At 40.6% G+C, this 9,762-nt stretch overlaps 1 protein-coding gene across 5 annotated transcripts in view; it reads right to left on the bottom strand.

The window, feature by feature from the left end:
* Nucleotides 1-9,762, bottom strand: part of MACROD2 (mono-ADP ribosylhydrolase 2) — an 893,899-nt gene that overhangs the window by 795,680 nt on the left and 88,457 nt on the right. The gene's annotated exons all lie outside the window — the stretch shown is intronic.

Here is a 9,762-nt window from a genome sequence, read left to right as displayed (position 1 = left end):
ACTCCCTGTACCGTGGAGTTGTTGACACCTCACTTTCAAAAATGTCTCCTGCAGTTTCCTGAGCAGTGGAGGAGCAGCACTTGTGCTGCTTCCTTACTCACCTGACACAAACCATGTCTTCTTGGCATGGAGCATTGATTGTGCCCATGGAAAGGGGAGTGTATCGCTAAACAACAGTGTGCTCAGCTCAGTGTAATGCACCAGACAAGACTCTTTTGCTCTGTTGTCCCATCAGGTGCCAATCTAGGGAAGGGCAAGAAAGCCAAGACTGAGCATGTGGAGCCCCGTTATGTTGATGTGCAAAAAGCTTCCCAAGCAGTGAGCGGGAAAGGAAAACGCCACAGAGGGACTGACGGACCTGTTCTGTGTCTACACTCGCACAGCGGGATCCCTGATACCTGAGCCCATTTAATGGCTGGGTCACTGGCAAGAGAGCCTAGTCCTTTGCCAGCAGTTCTCCAATAACAAAATTAAATAGGTTTTGTTGGCTTTTCAAGCTATTTATGTAAAAACCTCTCTCTCAGTTGTCTCCAAATTTATGTTGTGAAAAAGGTAAAACAACACTCAGTGAGTACGTTGCCTTCTGACACAACCAGAGCCAGAAGTACCTGGTAATGGTATGTACCATCTCCAGGGATGCCATGCAAGGTCATAAGGATATAGAAAAGTTGGCATTTGAAGATACAGTTGTATGACAGTCTTAAGTAAAATGACTTTTCGTGTGACATTCTTGTCTGTGAGGCAGTAGGGTGCAAATCCAAAGCAACTTCAGTAAATCAGCCAGTTGTTCCTACTTCACCTTCCACCAGCAGGAGTGAAAACCTGGACAAGGCTCTGTCCTCCATAGGGAACCAGGTCAGGCTGGCAGGAGAGCTGGTGTCCTCTTACCACACATGATGTCAATGCAAAAAGTAGTACACTGGAGCGTACAAGACCTTCCTCGGGTTCTACAGCAACTTTTACTCCACACACATAATGTTAAAATTAATATGGCGAGTGTAAGATTGCTTTCAAACTAAACTGGGTGGTTTTTCCTTTGGCTGTTTATACACATTGCTGTTCCTCTCCATGTCAGGCCCATCTCTTCAAGACTCTGCTACTTATCATCGTGCTGCAGTTGCTGCATGCAGTGCTCCCCAGCACCATCATAAATCCCTTCTGTTAGACAGGTATATATGCAGGCAAAGAGGATTACTACAGTAGGCGGTTTACTCAACACATTTATCAAAATAACATTAATCCACATTAAATTTATCTCAGTTTTTGAATTCCATGTTATTTCTGTGTACTGTTCAATATTTAATTGTGGAGCAAGGGGTGGGATTTTTTCAGTGTTGCCTAAACCTATGTGCAGGGTTCACTTGATCAGTACCCTCCATATTCTAATACTATGCTAAGTATCTTTTACATTTTTTATCATTGTCCCTTTTTAAATTTATATTGCTATCTTGAATTGCTCACAGTTCTGTTTTAACCTGAAAGCTGTGTCCAAAAACAGCCTGGTACTTTGGAAACCATATTAATTTTGTCTCACCTTGGCACCTTCCAGCACTAGGGGCCAGGAGCTGGACTCAATGATCCTGATGGGTCCCTTTGAACTCAGCATGTTCTATGATTCTGTGAGAAACTTGCTTCATTTATAAGCTGTTATTTCCTAGCCTTCTACCAGAGCCTGATGTGCAACAACTGTTGGGGTTTTTGTCTTGTTTTTTTCTTCTGGCTTTAACAGTACCAAATTCAAAGTATTATCGTCTTGGAACACAGTTTCCATCTCTCCTGCTAATGCACTAGTGAGCATGCAAGCTATCTTATGCCAATGCTGTACATATTGAATGTAGAGCAGCAAATGCAATAAAGCAAGAGCAAAAGTAATAAAGGTTTATTTGCTATTAAAATAATTTACTGACGACCTCATGCACTAAAACACATATACAGACTTCCCTACTAAGAGGATGAAATTTTGCACATTCACCTGCAGCTGAAGTGGGATAAGATCTTCAGAAGTGAGCTGGCAGATGCTATCTGCCTGGATTTATCCAAACCACATTTGTTTGAGATAGTTTCAGGCAGAACCATAATTCACACGGGTACCCTCCACTTTCAAAACACCTTAACCTTACTTCCAAATCCATATATTGTTTCAGCATCACCTTGGGACTGATCGTTGTTTAATTGTTTCTTTACTGATACCAGAACTGCCAGAGCTTCAAGCCACAAGCCAGCCCTTAACCATCAGTGATTTCTTTTTTTTCCAAAGCATAAAGTTACTCCATACCATAGGAGTTTCATCTTCCAAACTACCCCAAAGTGGTTCCATCAGAAAGAAAAAGCTCATTGACTGAATTCAGACATCAGAATTTTACTTTTTTTTTTTTTTTTTTTTTTTTTTCTTCTTTGCTAATGAATTTAACTTTGGGGTAGTGGACAAGAGTCCCACCCTTGTGATGAAATTAGAGCCCTTTCAAACACTCTGGAAGTACAACCATGACAAGGTATTAAATTCTGGACAGAATTGCTTTAAAAGGTTTTGTTTTTTGGAAACATGAAGCTTGATTTAATAGTTATTTCATCAAATAATTTCCTGCTCCTCTCAAAAAACATAGATAAAAGTAGAACATGGATCTCAGTAAAACAGTGGCAAAGCAGATGCTCAAAACAAGCATCACCTTGTTTTCTCAGCACTGGACATCAAGTAAAATACTCACAGCATGGTAGTCTTTAAACAATGGCTGAGGAGCATTTCTCCCCTGGGGAGAAACCAAGACACTTCGAAATGGCTGTTAAAAGAAATAAATATTCTCTGGGTTTTTTATGGTCTAAGGCAAAGGCATACAATACACATTTTGGCAACGAAGCAAGTGTCCCTCATGCATGGACATTATAAATGCCCTATGCCTGAAACCTGCAGGTTGGGACTGCAGACATGAATTCCCCAACTTCTTCTCAGAGCCTTTTTTTGTTTGCTTGGGATGAAAATGTAATGGAGTCACAGTATAGAACCCCTCAAGATTAACAACATGAGTTGAAAACATCTTTTTGATACCTGAAGCTGGACCTTCTAAGCTTAGCAAGAACACTCATAAATAAGTTATAAAAATAGAAGGGTCTTAATAGGGCTAATTAAATAATCTGACTTGTTCAAGCTGGTTGATTGTGTTCATACAGGCTGATGCTCTGTCCTGAACAGCCCTCTTAAGTCATCAAAAAGAGGGAGCAGATCATAGCCAAGTACTAGCGCACGCTCCCATCCCCTTGCTGAGCTTAAGGAATATCTATCTATAGACAGAGATGTGGAAGGTCTAATTGTTCAAACTCGAGGGGCTGCACCATGTTCTTTAATCACTAACTGTGGGAACATCATTTACAAAAGGATGAAATTATGCACATTATGCATAATTTAATTTCCCTAATTTATGCAAAATATTAAAAAATTTATTTAGCTCAGAACTGCACATCCGATTTATGTAATACCACTTTCCTCCAGTGGCCTTAGTCCCTGATAAATGCCAACTTAGGAAACTGGCTTTCCACATTAAAACAGATGTTTTTTGTGGATGTGGGAATTGGTTTTGTTTAATTTTTTTTCTTGTGCTTTTTTTTTTTTGTAATTAAGAACAATAAATAATTTTACTGCAGATCTTTCCATTTTCTCATGGGATACAAAAGTCAACTGGTTGATAATTTTAAGTTAATGCCCTCAGACACAGCAGGTGCTGGTGGGATAAAAGATGTCCCCACAAACTCTGCTTTCCCCTCTCACTTCACAATAATGCTTTCCAGGGTTTTAACTTGAAGCCTTGCTTTTATTGCAAGGATTGCAAAAGGGTAATGAAATCAATTTTCACTACTGTGAGATCAAAACTGGGGACTTTTTGAGATGCACACGAGGAGCTGTATTTACATATGCAGGCATGGCTTAGAAGCAGAGTCTTTCAGGCCAGGTTACACACAGGAGGCCACAGCAAATCGAAGCCTTTGTTCACCTCTGAGCCTGCTGTATTAACAAAATTTCCTAAATTACTAGACCAAACATCAGCAGCTTGAACAGGCGTAAGAGAAAGCCTCCTTACCTTACACATCATCTTCAGCTACCGGTTTGTGTGTGTAAAGTGGAGTTAATTTGGCTTCCTTAAGCATTGTTTTTCCATGGATTCAACAAGGAAGTACAGAAGTAACAGTTTTAAAAAAGGTAAACTCTTCTACCAAGGAATGCTGCTGACAAAGCAGAGGATTTAAGAAATGATGTTTTAACCCTTATTCCAGAATTGCATCCCAAACAAGCCTGCATAAACCCTACACACTTCCTGATTGTGTGTATAATATGCTCACCCCCTGTTAAAGCTACGTTTAATGGAAACAAGTTATTTGCATTGCACTCCTCTAATAGCAAATAATTTAGAAACTCAAAACTATTTTCATTTTCTACACAGTTTGAGCAACACTGTAAAAGTGTGGATAGGTACAGAATCTGTGGTATTTTGTTTGTTTACCTGGTCTCAATAATCTTCTCAAGAAACACTAAGACACTTATTTCCAAAGCCTGATGGAATAAATTACTGCCCATGAGGAACATGAGCTCATTAACAGAAGGAAAGCCATATACAGGGAAGTGCTAACCCACTGAGTAAATACAATTTTAGAGCATTAGCTGATAACACGGAACCTCTGCCTAATGTCTTTAAAGCAATTATTTTACCTTAAGAACTCCTTAATGGCATGTAACCTACTTCATCCACTAAAAACCGTTTCATTTCTCCCTGATACAGAAATGACATACAGCATACTAAAATAAAAATTAAGAAAAAACACCACAGTACTTCCAGGTCTTGAGAGTTTTTCTGGTTGCTAAAATTCAGCACTTTGCAGCCAAATGAAGTAAGCAGTCAGGAGACTATCACTGGGGGAACTAAACTGCTGACCTCATGCAATTTCCTTGGATAAGGGAAAAAAGGCAAGGATGGAACTGCACGTAGGGCCTCACCAGCTCAACCACGGCTGTCTCAGACAGACCCTCACCTCTCCCAGTTATGCACCTTGGTGCTTTTGACTATAGGAAAATTTGTAAGTACCTTGAAGGGTCAAAAAGGTTGAGCACCAGCAGGACAACCACCATCTCTAAGCTCTTCTATTCTTTCTTCTTTTTCTTTTGTTTTCCTTTGTTAATTAAATAAAGCTCATTGAGAGAGTTTGTTTGGTAAACAGGACTGCTATGCATGTAAAAACCTCTTCATTGCTAGTGGTACTTGTTGATACATAGTGGAATTGTGCTGAACCCTCTTTACAGAGTTTGCACTTAAATCCAGGGTAGGCACATCACAAAATATTTTCCCTGGAAATCTCCACTATTCCCTGAACTTACAAATACATGATGTTAAGGGTGGGGGGAACAAGATAATAATATATTCCTAAGAAGTTCCTCTTACTACTGTTGCTTTCCCCTGTTCCATATAAAAATTTAAGAAGTCCAAATAAACAAGATCAATTAAAGAGAATTTTGGAGGAGAGGTGCAACACCACAAAATCACATTTCTACTTCTGAGAATTGAATTATGCTGAAAAAAAGAATAACTACTTGGTTTGTCATAACTTATCTGTCTCAGGAAATGCTCAGGTCTTTCATGATCTGCTGGCCTAGGGGCAGAGCTGCACTGATCACATCGTTCCCTGGGTACAGACAGAGGCATTAAAAATAGCGAAATACCCCTGAACAAAACTAACAGGGACTGGTTTTGTCAAAAAAAAAAAAAAAATTGTCCTAAATTTCTGTGTTTTGCCCAAAACATTTTGTCCCAAACTCTGAAATCTATTACTATCCTACACTATTCTTTTAAAAAAAACCAAAAAAACAAACAAAAAAAACCCCAAATAGCATATCTTTTTGTTTATATGAACTCATACCCAATGCTATGATGAGCACATGTTTAGTAAGGCCCTCCCCAGTGTTTCTCAATACATGTTCTGCACAGAAGTAAATGGCAGCTTGTGCAGTACAGTTCATCAACACCTTCCCATTTTCCCTGTGTTATCAACTTATTTCTTTAACACTTACATCATTTTAGTCATTACATGTTACAGCACGGATACTGTAACACACGTATCAGACAAGGAGGCCTGTGGAAAAGAAATATATATGGACTGATTCTTGATAGGTGTTTCAGAGATGTTTATTTCTCCAGCCGCATGGCCGGGGCTCTGCCGAGGAACTGCGTGGGTCCTTCCCACGCAGGGGAACACAAAACAACCAATGGGGAATGAGGCTGAGCAGGGCCAGGGAAACCCCGTGCCTCCCACCAGGGCCCCTCTCCCAGGACCCCACGCCAGGGGGGAGGGACCCCAACAATTACATACTAACAGTGCAAAAAGTGGTCTGTCAAAATTTTTTTAGGGTCTTAGGGATGGGAGAGGGAAAGGTCAGAAACATCAGACCAAGATGCTAATTAGGGGGAAAAGGGTGCTATTGTACGCTGCAGGGAGATTTTCTTTGTTTTACTGAAAGGAAAAAAAAACCCCAAACTTTCACAAACTCAGTTGTTTTGACAAAAGGACCTATGGAGCTGCTCATGCAAGAAACACATCTTGTTCCCAAAGCAACCAACACCACTTTGGGAAGGGAGGGGGAGAGAATGTCTGTCTTTGATATGGATTTGAAGGTGATATCCTATGTCCCATGAAGAAGCACCCCACTGGTACAGTCAGTATAAGCTGGATTGTCTTAATATCCATTTTAAACTCAATGCTGGTGCTGCTGGAAAACTAGAGAGCAAAGCAACCCAGTCCCAGGGACTTCAAATAAACCCCCAAACAAATCAAAAAACAACCAACCCTGCAAAATCCTCAAAAGCACCTATCAAAGTGATTTCAATCCAGTGATCCGGCACACAGTCAAAGGATGTAAACTCCTCTAATCCCACTCTTTGAGCTCCTCCAGGCTCCTGCCCCCGTTGCCATGGCCCGACTGACACCTCCTGCAAAGGACAGGAGCCCCGCAGCCCAGCGGTGCCTCCTGCACAGCCTGACGGCTGCTGGCTGTGGGTTTACGCACTGCAAAAACAGCTCAGGAGGCGAGGAGCATGAACGGCACCGATTCCAGTCCGGGAGGTTTTATTACAATGAATTCAGCTCCAGGCAGGCTGCCATCATCAGCATATTTCTGACAGGTATTTTAGTTTTCCTCCACAGAATACCTAACACTACTGAAAGCACTCACTGCTACATTAGATACTGCTGGTTTATTTAAATAAAATTTTTAAAAAATTTTAAATTACCTACTGTTCTCCTTTGTGCTAATAAAGACTAACTTTATCCTTCAGTATAATCCCGCCAAATCAATTAAAACGCATTCAGCGGGTTGAAAGGACACTGGTGAAGTATTAACAAAAGCCTGGTTTGGATTATGCAAAATTTTTGCAGCAATTGACTGATGCGAAAATTTCTGTGGCAATACTTCAGGAAAAGAAAATAAACCTAGCTCTTCAAAAAGTTTCTTAATCTGTTTTGCTCAGTAGCTCTAGGAAGTTATTAGGTCAAATCTCCACACCACTGACCTTCTTCTAAGGTTTTCAAGTCAATCTGTGAGTGACGAGTGAAGTCTCCCATAGTCATTCATGGAAATCTCTACAGTGCTGCCACAAACTGGTGCTTAAGAATATTAAATAGGAAAATGTCTTAAATCAGAAGCAGCTCATGTGTGGGTACGCTTGGGTGCACCACCATCAGCTGATGAACCCATCTAGAACATGCTTGAGCCTTCCTGGGAATGAAGCAGAATTCCTGAGGATAGGGAAATAAGCCATGCTAGGTGTCAATGGGTGCTGGAGACCTGCCAAGGCATCTGTTCACATGTCTCACAACCAGCTAAAATGCTGCTGTGGAGGGGGAAAAAATTTTTTCCCTGCTGAGAAGGAGCTCCAGCAGGTGCTGTTACCTCTGCTAGGTCTCGTCAACAGTCAATGCTGCTTCCTTTGCAAAAAACAAACATTGGGATAAACTTTCATCTGTCAAACAAGCTAGGGATCATGTTTTCTAGTGCTTTCACATTTGTAGGAAGCTGCCTCTGACATCTCCCCCCAGGGCTTGATCATGCAAGGAAGGAAAAGTAGCGAATTTTAAAGACACTGGCAGGGGTTTGGTCTTTCAAAATGTCATTGCTAATCTCCACATCATCCAGCCTGCTCGGTAATCAAGATAGAGGAACTGTACGAGTGCAAATGAGTGTCACTTATGTCCTGAAAACAAGTAAGTAAGAGGATATGGAATAAGTATGCCCAAAAGCAACAACAAATTTATTCTCCATGATCAGATGAGGGATTTACTGACGTTTACTCCACCTCACACAGGAAAAAAAACCCAAACAAACATGAAGATGTCTCTATGACATTTACCACTTGGCTGAGCAGGTTAGTGCTTTATTAAAAGAATGCTGTACAGGCTCAATGGCAACAAGAACAGGGAGGCCAGGAGTGGTCCTGAGCTCCCACAGCCATTTTCAAATACTTCCAAGATAGAAAACCTGCCTTCTGCAAGACCTGATTTATTTTTTTCTTTTGGGTCCATTAACAGAAAAATTAACAGGAGCACCAGGGTTACTTTAGGGCATTATGCATCCCAGTGACCTGAGTAAACAGAAGAAATTTATTGGGGGGGGTCACCTGTTCAGGTGCAGGACAGACATCTAAAAGCAGCTCTGTCATCAATCCCAAGATGCCACATGCCAGCCTGAAGCATCTCTCTCTTTCAAAGGAGGACAGCAGCACTGTGAGCCCACAGATGAGCAACCTCAGCACAGGACTCAGAGAGCCCATGAAAAACTGCTAGTGTTTCCCTGAACCACTAAAGCACAACAGGGAAGCGGCCGATTCATACGCGGGCAACTAGGAAGTTGTGCAAGACCTTTACACTCTCATTCTTCTGGGACCTGACCCAGATCTGACTATTTCTCTAATGGTAAAAAAACCACTCATTACTTAATACCTGTGGAATATGATTAAATGCTGATGATGCAGGTTCCTTGAACACTGCGAAGTGCTGGGGGTATTTGTTGTTACATCAACAGTTTTGCAGGAGTAATCATTATACCTGCCTAGAAAAAAAACCAGTATTTCCTATATAGGAAAAGGCGACAGTGATAACTGCAGCTATTTCATATTAGAAGAAAACTAGCAGGAAAAGGAAAACAAGCACCACTTTGGCCCACTCCTCCAACCATAGTGATCAACTTCCACGTTCCAACTTTATTGTAAAAAACTGAACATATTCTGTGTCCAGAACAGTCTTTTTAAGAAATGTGCTTTATAAGGCCTTTTTGTAATATTCTTCCTTTACTAATGATTTTTAAATGTTCTTCTAATCAGCTTTTTGGCTCAGCTGTAGCAGCAATAGAAGAAATCAGCACAGTATGCCAGAGGAATGTAAAATGTACTAACCAGATATGAAGTCAGCTATACAATACTGAAATCCATGCAAGTCCACATCAGATTGTCTGTTTAATACAGAATTTGTGATATTTACTCTGCCATTCAAGAATAGACTTTACATGACACTTACCCTGATCTCTCAAAAGCATGTATTATATACACAGCCATAGTGCAAATGGGAACATTAGTGCTTTAAATCCATCTACTCTCCATTTTCTTTGAAAGCATAATGTATAATAATAAATTTTTTTTCCCTGGAAATTACATTTCATTAATCTTTGTCCTTTAAAATAAAGATATAAGCATATGGCCAGATATTTTTCTGTATACAGCATCATCATTCTTATGA

The sequence above is a fragment of the Corvus cornix genome, chromosome 3, assembly GCF_000738735.6.
Source record: "Corvus cornix cornix isolate S_Up_H32 chromosome 3, ASM73873v5, whole genome shotgun sequence".
In the NCBI taxonomy this organism is placed as follows: Eukaryota; Metazoa; Chordata; class Aves; order Passeriformes; family Corvidae; genus Corvus; species Corvus cornix.
The sequence above is the reverse complement of the archived record's forward strand: the minus strand, read 5'-3'. Positions and strand labels throughout refer to the sequence as shown.